Raw genomic sequence first — 12,547 nt, 5'->3', positions numbered from 1 at the left:
AACTCTATTATTCAAGCTCCAAATTTATTAATTTCCATATTGACATTTCTGTGACATTCTTCGGTACACTATCTGAGTGCTCCAGGAACCTGAGTTAATTTATTTTCACAGCATCCTTCTGCTTCTAATATTTGAGTAGTTGAAAATACATCATTATTTCTTTTTTCTGTATATTCTCGTGTATGATTTCCAAGTATCCTAGCACAAGCTTTAAAAATACTGTATCTCTTAGCAAAAAGCACTCCTGTACAAAAACAAAACTGCTGTTTGATTCTCTCCTTGTCTCTTTTTATGGACAGGAAAGCCAAAACAGATGATGCTGTACATTGCAGGCTTATTCAGTGTATTGATCTATGTGACACCACGTTGTCACGTTTTACATGCCTTACGTATTTAATAACATGCTTCTGCCTTATGAAATTTCAACACTTAAGGCTTTGGATTGTCAATTTATTTGTCAGTTTATTTGTTAAAGGCTGGTTCCTGTGGAAAGGGCTAAGTTAAATTTAAATACTAGATTGGGAATAAGAATGCTACTAATTTGAGAAACTGGAGATTGACGGAGTAGACAACATTTATGTTCAACAATTAAGGTAATAAAAAAGAAAAAAATTGCTTCCAAAAAAGTGATTTTGAACATTGTTCAAAATTTTTCAGGAGCAGAGTGAGTTAGTAGGACAGTAGGAAAATCACCATGAGATTCCTCAAATGTATCTATAGCTTCAGTGCCTTCCAGGTATTTAAAATGGGTCATGCAACCAAAAGGACCTCTGAAAACCAAGCAATGGGGCTTTTGCTTAGGTGGTGCAGTATTAATTGATGAGAGTTATGAGGGGGTCACTTGTATATGCTTGATTCCCCATTATAGCCTGTACAGCATATATAGAAAAAGTAAGTACTAATCCTCTGGTTCCTCAGCCTGGGATCAAATCCCAGAATTAAAAATAAGAGTGTGATTGTAATGCCAGTGGAAATAACTGTGAACAAAGCAACAAACAGGCGTTATTAACCTTGCCCACAGTGCCCCAGGGAATAAGAAAACTTTTAGTATTTTCAAAGAGTAAGAATGTTCTTGAGAATATCCAGCATTTCCTCCATGAAAAATTGTTCATGAAGCTCACAGAGAATAACAGAGGAGATTATGACATAACTTGCATTGAAATGAAAGCCTCTTGAGAAAGAATGTGAATCGAAATTATTCTTTCATTCTTTGTTTCTTTGTTTGGGGGCTTTTGTTTGTTTGTTCATTTTTTTTAAACCCTCTCATAGTCCAGTAGTATGTTCTTTACCATTTAGAATGTCTGGTAGCTGAGAAATGCAGACTAACTATGTATGAATGACACAGCTGCAAGGTGGTTTTGAAAAAACAAGAGAACATTTTGTGCCCAAATGATGTTTCCCAACTCTAATCCATGTATGAACAGATCACTACCAATAACAGCAACAGCAATGAAAAGGCTTCTGGCTGAAAAATCTAATTTACATAATATGTGGAAGTTGTATTTTTTTTAGCAATTTAATCTCAAGCATTATCTGTGTATCTGATAGACACCCCTGCCTCCACCAATATCTTCATCCCCTATATACAGGATCTATAATCAGAACACATTTTCATGGTGGATTTTACCAAAACAGATTTTAGTTTCATGAAAGTTCAGTTAAAGAACAGAATGCAATTATCAATTTACTGGCAGACCGGCAGTCCACGTTAGTTTGGATCTGCTTTGCTGAGCTGTGTTCAACTTCTCAAAGCATTTGACTTTCATTATTTCACCAGATGCTTCTGGCTCCAGCATCATGGCACAGAAAATGGGATGCATAACACCTGCTGCTCTCCACATTTTGGATACTGCTGCTGAAAAATCTACCCCTGCTCTCCACAGAAGGTGTTTACAGGTAATTTAAAGGTTAATATAGCCTTGTGTGTGTGTAGTTTGTAGTATACACCTCTAGGCTGCTCTCTCCCACACTTTTTTACCATGAAAAACTGTAAATTAACTGTAGAGGTTTTGCTTTCACCGCTCTTCAGTCAGAATGTCTAAAAATAATCAGCAATGGTATTTTAGACTATATTACCATGTGTAATTTACACCATCTTGGTGTAAATTCCCACCACAAAGGATGGCACACAAGGCCACCCTGTCCCTGCATGGTAGACTGATGCCACAAGTCACATCTGATTTAATTGCCGTTTAAACTTGAAACTCCTGATGAAGCCAGAAAAGGTCTTGATCCTGGGAGATGTTTCAAGTGAGCTGTGCCTCCTTGATGCAGGCAGATCTCAGGTCTGAAAGGTCACGCACAATTACCCTAGAGTCCTTGATTTGAATCTTCAGATAATGACAAACTTATGCAGGTTTTCCTCCTCCCTCTGACAGCTTTCAGGACTTGATTTCAGTGAAGTACAAGATTTGTCTTTCAGAAGTACTGGCTAAAATGAGAGCCATGACTTAACATGGAAAAAAATACAACATTAATAGTTACAAATTAAGCATCAGAATGCAAACTGCTAGGAAAAAAAAAAATACTAAGAATGCTTGACTATGCAGACCATCTAAACATTTCCAGACTATATTTTTATTCAATCCATGGTTTGGGACCTCTAATTGGGACAAAACCTCCCTCTTTGTGATAGTGGAGCATATAGAGACTGGTACGGTATTGGGAACCAGTTTGTACTGTGATTCCACTGTATATTACAATCATCACATCATGCTTGTGTTGTGATTTCAGCGTAATGCTGTATTGCTCTTCTAAATCAAAATCCCACATAATGTCAAATATCTTCAAATAAGTATATCTGCTATTAAAACATTAAACTCTCCTGCCATCTCAGACCTGTTGGATAGACCAGAGCCTGTAGGTCAGGACAGTCAGCCACCAAGTGTCCTTGGTGCTACAAGGCCAACAAGCTCCAACTGGCCCACAACTCACTGACCTCTTTGTCCCCGTGGCACCAAGGAGGCCTGGAGCAAGCAGGATCCAGACAAGCAGAGGCGAGTGGCTGCTGTGCTTTGGGTAGCGCACTGAGGAGGCTCTTTGCTGAACCATGGACCAGATCATTCAGCTTGGCAGGAAAAGGCATCAAATTAAGAAATGGGACATCTGGGACATTCTCTTTGACATGTAAATCATGGCTGGTGCTCATGCAAATGATGGCACAGTGAAGCAAAACAACAGGGTTGAACCCACAGAAGTGGGCTCACTAGTATTCCCACAGGCATATGTTCTCACCCTCTTTGCGCACAGGGTGGAGATCTGGTCATTCTTATGATGAATGTATAAAGTTCACAGTGCAATGTCAGTGTTCACTGCTCCTGGTCTGAACCAAGGTGGGGAATATCACCAGGCAACAAACCGCCCCATCCTTGGAAGAAGGCTCAGAGGAGATGGGCACAGGTGATGTGCTTATGAAGCTCATATTATGAGCTATTTACAGTGATAATCGGATTAGATCCATGTTAACAACAGAAGGAGAGTTTAGCATTATACTGCAGTAATGCTGAACTCCTGCATTGCAAACCACAGATATAGAGAAGGTAATAGTCTGTCTTTCCCCTGTTATTGAATGACATCCACACTATAAGAATGCCAGACACAGTGAGTCATAAAAAGAGCATCAGTCAGCGTAATTTTCAGGCTCTTTCCCCTTTTTTTTTCTGTAACAAGCAGAAGCAGGACTTTGGAAATTTCTGTTTTCTTTTGGGTTGGTAAAATTTTTCTTTTCTTAATTCTCTACAGTTTCACCTTCATTTTCTTCATGCTGTTGCTGGTTTCAGTTTTCTCTTTATGAATGAATCATTGGGTCCCTTAACAATTTCTCAGGTTTGCAGAGATACCAGTATTTCAGCTTTCCAAAGTGTTTCTTCTGATGATGAAAAAGTATTTTGCCTGGTCCATTTGGCCAAATCAGTGGAAACAGAAGTATATGAGTCTGAGAAAGCACAACAAGCAAGGCAGAAATGCACACAGTAAGTTAACACCATTTCTAGCAGCCATTTCAGGCAGTATGTTATCCATATTATCTTCCCACTCCTTTTGCTTTGCTTTGACACAGATCGTGACCATCAAATGGTATATAAGGCATATGCTGTTGTTTTTAAGCATAAGCATATGGATACTTATGTAATCTTATTTGGTTCTAGTTTGCGATGATACTATTAGTGCTTGGGGCTTTGGCCAAATTTCCCTGAACTTCTGCTGTCTCATTTTTAGTGTAAGGCAGAGAGGTGTATAAGAAAAGAAACTTCAACGTATCTCTATTTACACATCTTTATTTCTGCAAAATATTGGGTTATTATTGTATTATACTAATAAAAGAAGTTTGGATTATATGAATGAAGTAATTATTTGATAAATTACCTAACAGTGAACTGAAGTTAGCTAGTATGCTTGTATAATTAGTTGGCCAGCAAGTAAATGCGATCCACTTGAGGAGGGTAGACTAAGATGTTTAGAAGTGCTTGAACTGTCCCCCAATTGAGGTGACGTTCTAGCAGCTGTGAAAAGAAATATATTCCTTGTCTTACGATCACAGAAGTCTTTTGTTTCCACTCTTGGTCCAAATTCCATTTTGATAATTTGTTGCTCATTATTTCTCTTCTGCTATTGGAGAGTCAAGAGTAAAATCCATGAATGTGTAAACTAATTTCATAATTGCTCAAGCTTTTTACTGATACTTTTTCACCACAATCTGCAAAATAAGTGGTTTGTTACCAAAAAAGGCACAGAGCATGCTCAAACTGAATCTTTTATGGAGAGGTAATTATTTGCAAAACACCAGATATACTGATTTAATTACTTCTGATGTGAATCTTCTCATTTGAAGTGACTGGACCCTTAGAAATAGAACTTTTGTATGCACAAGTAAAATTGAAGAACACACTCTATACAGCAATGGCCTAAAACTTAAGTGTTAGTTTATTTCATTTGAGTAAACTAAGCATTTTGGTAGTCATTAGGAGAAATGGAAGTATTTTATTTATTTGTTTTCTGTTCTTTTCTTATGCAAAAGTGACTAGCAATTATGTCTTTGAATATAAATTCTTTTTCTCTCTGACTTGTGCTTAGAGATCTGGTGCACTCAGTTTTTTAGGAACACTAGAAGAGCTTTTGACAGAGGCACAGAGTTATGACTTGGCACTTGTCAGATAAAAGACAAACTATTCAGTTGTGGCCCTAAATTTATTTCGGTTCAACCAGTAGCCAGTGGTGCAGTGTGGACTTTGATGATTAAAAGCAAAACTAAAATACTGAAGCTGGCTTTGACAGTGTTCCAACTTTTAACAAGCTCATCACATGGGATTCTGTTTCCTTTTATGCTCAGCTTCTGATAGCTGTTGGCTTCAGGCATCCCAATGCAGAACATGACTGGTTTGATGTAGAGTTTGTTTGTTTGTTTGTTTTTGTTTCTTTCCCCCTAGAAGTGATTTATTTCCTTCTCTCAACTTCATAGAGAGACTTAACACCCTTGTCCAAAATATGAGATGTTTTCATCTTACTAGTCCTTTGTTTGACTGCTCACCCCTTACCATCTAGGAGGACCTACTTTTGCAAGCCTTTGCTTATGCAAGCACTCTCAGCATGAGCAGCCAGAGTCAATGGAACTATGGATGTGTGGTGAGTAATCACACAGGTGGGAATTTCCAGTAGTTGGCTACAAGTATATGACATATCTTCCCATTCCTTTGGCTATTTTTTTTCTCATATATACTCTTATACATCTCTTCTCCATGTGTTGTCTTGAATGTTGTTCAAACTGCATTGTTCTGTACTACAAAAGGCAACACAAACTCAGTAATCAGTTTCTGATCATTAATTCAACTACCTCAAGAAATGCCTTTTTTACTGTCATTACTACTATTGAAAGTCATAAATTTGTTGCAACAGTTAGCTTGCTTTCAGTTTATCAGGATTTTCAGTAGTTACACTAGTATAATTTCTTTAAGGGAAACTTGGAGGTTGGAATTTCCTTACTGTGAGACATTTCTCAAATTGTTACAGTTTTACACACTAATAGCTTAGTTTTTAAATAATTTTTATGTTCTAGATTTTCTTAAAATTATAGCACTACAAAGTTTCAAGCTTGCCAGGCCAGAAAAATCTGCTTATAGAACAAGTATGTCTTTTGTAGATTTCTGATGGAGAGCTTGCATCTGTGTGTGACAACAGCAGTTTTGTCATTTGAAAATGTCAAAATGTTGAAAAATCCCCAGCTGAAATTCCCAGTGTCAGACTGAGGGATCAGATATGATGAGATGGATTCATCATTGTCATGAACAAGAAGTGAGAAAATGCTGGTCAGAAGTCTGTGGTCAGCATGGGAAATGAATATGGCAAAGCTAAGCCTGTAGTCAACAGCTAGATGGATCAAAGACATTTCTCCTCATGTTCTTCTGTTTACGGGTTTTGTTGCATTATCTAACTACAGGAACAAAGCAGTGAGTAAGATGAACAAGGACTAACGGAAGGTCAGAAAAACGTAATCATCTTCTGGAGTTTAGCTATTGAATATGACTGAATAGGAGATTTTGTCTGATAAAAAAATTACTGATTAATCCATGAGCCAAGTATGTAGCAAAGTCATATATTTTCTGTGGCAGAAAGATCTGTTCATTTGATGCTAACCTGCTTATTAACTTCCTGCAGACATTATCTAGAATAAAATTGTTAATAATCTATTTTCTGCTCCTTTAAGAAATAATATTAGCTCTGGACGGGCACAATCGGTCTTTTAACATCCGAGATGAATTTGGCTCCAGATTTTGAAACATCAAAGTGGGCTAAATCCCATTTAAAACAAGCTTTCTTACAATTTAGGTGGAAAGCTGCAAACACGGAGAGCTTGTATAGGCAGTAGGTGGCAGAGTGCTCCCAGGAATCCGTAGGTAGCGGTGACTCAAACTTCCTTAATGCCCACGGGGCTGTAGTTAAAGGTGATGTAAAGGTGGAGAGACTCCTAGGGTTCAAACAGACTACCTACTTTTGTGAAGCATGCCAGGGATACTCTGGCCAGCGTTTACCAGGAAAGGGGATGTTGCTTCTACACGCTCTGCTTTATCAGTTCCTAAAGTAACTGTGGCAGCTTACCCCACCCTGCAGGAGCTGGGTGACCTTGACCTTGCTTTGGAAGATTTGCCACTGTTGATGGTAAGCTAGGGCTCTCGTGGCTTTGCCTCCTCTACAGAACAATGTGCTGATAGTTTACTTATTACTCAGAAATCCTTCTTAACTCCAGGCACCTCAAGAATTTTTTTAGCCAAAACAATGTTTAACACATGGATTATTACGTCTGAAGATATCTAGAGCTAAACACAGGCCTCCACTGCTCTCTGCCTACATGTAACATAAATTATGTGTCTGAAGTATTCACCAAACAGCAGACTATCCCATTAAAATAGCTTCTGTAAAGTACCACAAAAGCTGGGATCCAGTCTTTTGACGAAGTTTTTTTCTTCCTCCTTGCCCTTCCCTAAATGGTGCTAACCTGGAACAAATCTCCTTTTCTCTATTTAGCAGACGTTTTTCATACATCAGTTCACCTTGAGGGGTTTCCACAATGCCCTGCTACTACTAATTAATGCACTTAGAGAAATTCTTTTTCCCTTAGCTTTTGTCTCGTATGTTTCATTGTAAGGGGTGTTTGTGGTGCTTCCACAAACTGTCTAGCCCATCACATTTGTTTTTCATGCCATTATTTAGCTGACTGCCAAAGCTGACTGTATACTGAGGTATTTCACTACACACCCAGGACTAGGCTGTAGTAACAAAGTAGGAGACTACTCAAAAACTGCTGAAAACCACACAACCAAACTGCCAGTAAACACTTGGGGGAGCTACCTATCCATTACATGGAAAGATTGGATCTGTTTTGTGGAATGACATGCTTAGCATTTGCCAGATTATCTAGAACTACTTTTGTCACAAGACAAAATTTAAAAGCAAAGTAATCTATAAACATAGATTTTCTGTATGGGAAAAGCATTATAAAACTACAAAACTAACAAACATTATGGAAATTATATCTTTATTAAGATTGTGCTATTTTTAAAATTAGACCTCCTCAGCTGCATCTGTATTTAAGTTGGCTTCTGCGACTGATCCTTTAGGCTCTGTTGATGGCTATTGAGACATCACATGGGTATGCAGAAATGTAGTTCTTTTCTCTTTGCTTTCCCTTTCAGGCTATTTAACATTTCCACTGCATGCTTTGCTTAGACTAAGATTATGCCATTGGTCTTCAAGATGCCTTCTCCTGCTCATATCTTCCTTAAAACGTGATGGAATAACTTTACAAATTATACATCACGAAACATATAGATTGTCAGAGTTCCTTTCCATTTGCAGTGTTAGCTTGCTATCAGTTTTTCGTCAATTACTTAGCATAAAAATGAAAGATTGATTTGAGAATGGGGTGTTCATGTGTGCACAGTTCCACTCCTTCCTCCTTCATACACACTTATTCAGACTTAGGGGAAATCTTGAGTGATGCTGTCACAGTAATATTTACCAGGGCTCAATGCATACGTAAGCATGTGTCAGAAAACAAAACCATCTCCAAGAAGAAGAAAAAGAATAGCTCAGGACCATGCCAATCATCTCCTGACAGAAGAGCTAATTTTTGAAAGTGTTAGATTTTTTTATTAGAAACCTCCCTAAATCATACTGTTCTATGACCATTCCTATAGTATTTCCATTTGTCTAAAGATTTGCTTTGAACAGATAAGAGTCTGCAACATGCTTTTGTCTCAGCAATGCAGTTCTTTTAAAATGTATCATTATTATTTCAGTGTATTTGGTCTTTTTCTTGAATTGTCAAGATATATCATCATCAAGAGTCTTTGTGTTTTCTCTGATAACAAACATACTTAGGACTGCATCCTAAAACAGAAAGATACATCACTTTAAAATGACACACTCAAGAAGAGTCAGAGTGCATTTGCACTCTCCAAAGTGGCAGTTGCTTTATTGAAATAAAGAGGAACATTTATATAGAGTGCTTAGTCTGCTTTTGATAATTCAAGCTATGGTTATGAAAATCTCCTAGCTTTTTGTTCAGATATAGTTGTCTGCAGAAAATAAGGTTCTTAAGGCTCAAGTGAGACAGTCATTAATGACAAGAGTACGTCATTGTGGAGAATGGTCTTCTTTACAGAGAATTAGTATTCAAATAATAATGAAACATAAACCAGACAACAGACCAACAAAGACAGCTGCATCTCAGCTGATGGCTTTTTTTATAATACTGATCTTACTGAATGTATGGTCAGAAAGGGAGAGATGTGAATCAATACAGACTATGCTTTGGTCCATATACTAAGGCTGAGTGTGGTAGTTAGAATGAAGAGTTAAGGTGATTAAAGACCCATTTGGTTCATATCTAGGACCAAAGAGTTTTGGTGGTTAAAACATGTAAGGGTGAACAACAGCAGCTTGTATTGCTCGCTACAGCTTAGTATATTTATTATCCTTCACCTCCATCCTACCAGTAGTTCAGAGGTCAGAGCAAATAGCCGTACAAGAGTAGACAACTCAGTAACTCTGCTGGAGATACACTAACCACTAGATAGTGTAGCTTAATGTATTGCATCTTTTCCAACTCCATCCTTCCAAACAGTGAAGCAAAGCAAAGTAAAGCTAAGTGAAAATTAGGCCTTCACTTGTCAGAAGATTTTCATGTGCTTGCTTGAAGAGTCTTAACTTACAGACTAAGGTGTTTTTTGATCCACATTTTCTTTACAAATAAAAGAGGAGTGTTTTTTTCTTGTGCATAAATGGATTGGAAAATCTCTCTTCCACAAGAGTATTACAGAGGAGACAAAAGTTTCTTGTGAATGGCTGCTTATATCAATAGCAAATGCTTTTACAAGTGCAACATGCTATGTTTTAATTGTTTATTTAACTCTTCTGCCCTCGAGGAGGTGGCCTGTACTGTAAAAGTACTTCTGTATTAATTTCACAAGTGAATAAACTGTCTTACAACAAACAGTAATTTACTAATCACAGCCATTTTAATTTTAACTGCACATGGTTCAAAATGTCTGAGCAAGAAGTGGGCTTCAGTTCTGATTCAGTTCTTGCTCCTTCCTGAAGTGCAGCCAGGAGAAGCTCTTAGGATGCCTTAGATTGGAAAGGATGGAGGAGCTCCACTTCTAAGAAGTGTGGGAAATGTGCTCAGTCAGCTCAATAGTTATTGGTATTACAGAATTCTACTAGTCTTCCTGTAATTATTGATCCAAATGCTGTCAAGACTAGTGCTTGTGAGAATGGAGGACATGTACTTACCTAATTAGGCCTTAAGTCACATATTTTTGAGTCCATTTATCCTTTTAATTCACATCTTCCTAAAGAAATGGCTTTATGATCATCCTTCATCTTGCAACCTTTCTTTCTGTAGTTTATAGGGTAGATGAGCTAGCAGAATTGCTATGTCATCTGAAGCCAACGTCTCCCTATAGGAAGAGGGCAAGAGCTTTAGGTGCCATAAACAGAGCACAGAGACATTACCCTTTTTAGACATGGACATGACTCCGGCTAAATATGTAGAGAGATGGAGCCTGGACAATTTCTTTTCTTCTGTCTGTTTTGCACTGATAAATGGAATTTTTATTCTCACTACAGATTTTTTAAAAGATCACTGGAACCTCAGTCTGTAGGATGGATGAATTTGACAATTATGTGCTATCAGTCTCAGGAAAGGAAGTAGTGTTTTTATTCTGCTTTACGAGGAATTACAGAAATTAATACAACTGGACTTCAGACATGTCTTTTTAACTGTCTTTCTGTACACAATCTCCTAGGCATGATCTTGTAGGCTTTGTCAGCGCTAAAGTCCCTTTGGAAGCCAAGTTGCCTAGTCATAGAAGAGACCATGTCATGTAATAGTTCAAGTGATTTTCTATTATTTCAGTAGCAACTCATGTTTATTTATTTGAGTGTTAATAACTGGCAACTTCCGATGAAGAGGCATTTTTGTCTAAATCAATAAAGCTAGCCCTTCATAGGTAAATGTCCATCTTTCATCACCATCCTTGTAAGAAATGCTTTAAGGAGTTACGGTAGTTTCAGCTGTTGCATGCCAAGAATACAGTCCTATGCATATGTATTTGTAAGGGCCAAGGTTATATGCCTAAGAATAAGCCAGCGTCTACCCTCAACATCGCTCTCAAATTCCATCACTGCAAATCTTTATTCTTCTTTGTAGAGTAGAATTTTTATCGTTTTTTGTTTGTGGAGAAAAATTTAGAAATGCAACCTTTGTCTTTTGGGGTTTAATCCAAATCCAAACTCTTCTTTTTTTTTTTTTAAAAAATACAGTGTATTTGTTATTCTGATTTCTGTGTCTTACCGCACCTAAGAAAAATGTATTAAAGTGACAAGAAATAGTATAATTTGGATCAAGTATAGTTCCAGGTTCCAGTATAAGTTGGGGAATGACCTATTAGAGAGCAGTGTAGGGGAAAGGGACCTGGGGGTCCTGGTGGACAGCAGGATGACCATGAGCCAGCACTGTGCCCTTGTGGCCAGGAAAGCCAATGACATCCTGGGGTGTATTAGAAGGGGGGTGGTTAGTAGGTTGAGAGAAGTTCTCCTTCCCCTCTACTCTGCCCTGGTGAGACCACATCTGGAATATTGTGTCCAGTTCTGGGCCCCTCGGTTCAAGAAAGACAGGGAACTGCTGGAGAGAGTCCAGCGTAGGGCAACAAAGATGATTAAGGGAGTGGAGCATCTCCCTTATGAGGAAAGGCTGAGGGAGCTGGGTCTCTTCAGCTTGGAGAAGAGGAGATTGAGGGGTGACCTCATGAATGTTTACAGATATATAAAGGGTGAGTGTCATGAGGATGGAGCCAGGCTCTTCTCAGTGACAACCAATGATAGGACAAGGGGTAATGGGTTCAAACTGGAACACTTAAATTTGAGAAGAAACTTCCTCTCGGTGAGGGTGACAGAGCACTGGAACAGGCTGCCCAGGGAGGTTGTGGAGTCTCCTACTCTGGAGGCATTCAAGACCTGCCCGGACGCCTTCCTGTGTAACCTCATCTGGGTGTTCCTGCTCTGTCAGGGGGATTGGACATTCTGTGATCCTGCAATTCTGTGAAATATCCCTATGTTACAGGTACAAATGGACATGAGTGCTCCAGACTGAGCCTATGTTACTCTGGAAATCAGATAACTGTGCTGTGCTGACCCACTGTGTGCAATATTCAGGACTGTGATTAAGCAAGTTCCAGTATTAAATCAGTTCAGTAAGAGGAGGCTGTTGCTGACTGAGCTGGAAAGTGCTGTCTGTGCATTGCTGTTTTCTATATGCACCAGAAAATCCTGCTGCAGAGCTGCTGATTGCTACTGTAATTTTCGTAGAGGCAGATGATGTCACTGCTAGAGGGCAAATGGAAGAGCTTGATGTCATCAGTGTTAGCACTATTCATGTCAAAGCATCAGCGCTTTTAAAATCTGTTCTTGTAAAAGGAGCAAACCTAAACATTCACTTTTGTTTGGAACTTCTCTTCATACTGAGACTCCATTATTTTTCACTCAAATACAATTG

This window comes from Columba livia, chromosome 2 (assembly GCF_036013475.1).
Source record: "Columba livia isolate bColLiv1 breed racing homer chromosome 2, bColLiv1.pat.W.v2, whole genome shotgun sequence".
In the NCBI taxonomy this organism is placed as follows: Eukaryota; Metazoa; Chordata; class Aves; order Columbiformes; family Columbidae; genus Columba; species Columba livia.
This window is presented reverse-complemented; position numbering follows the sequence as displayed.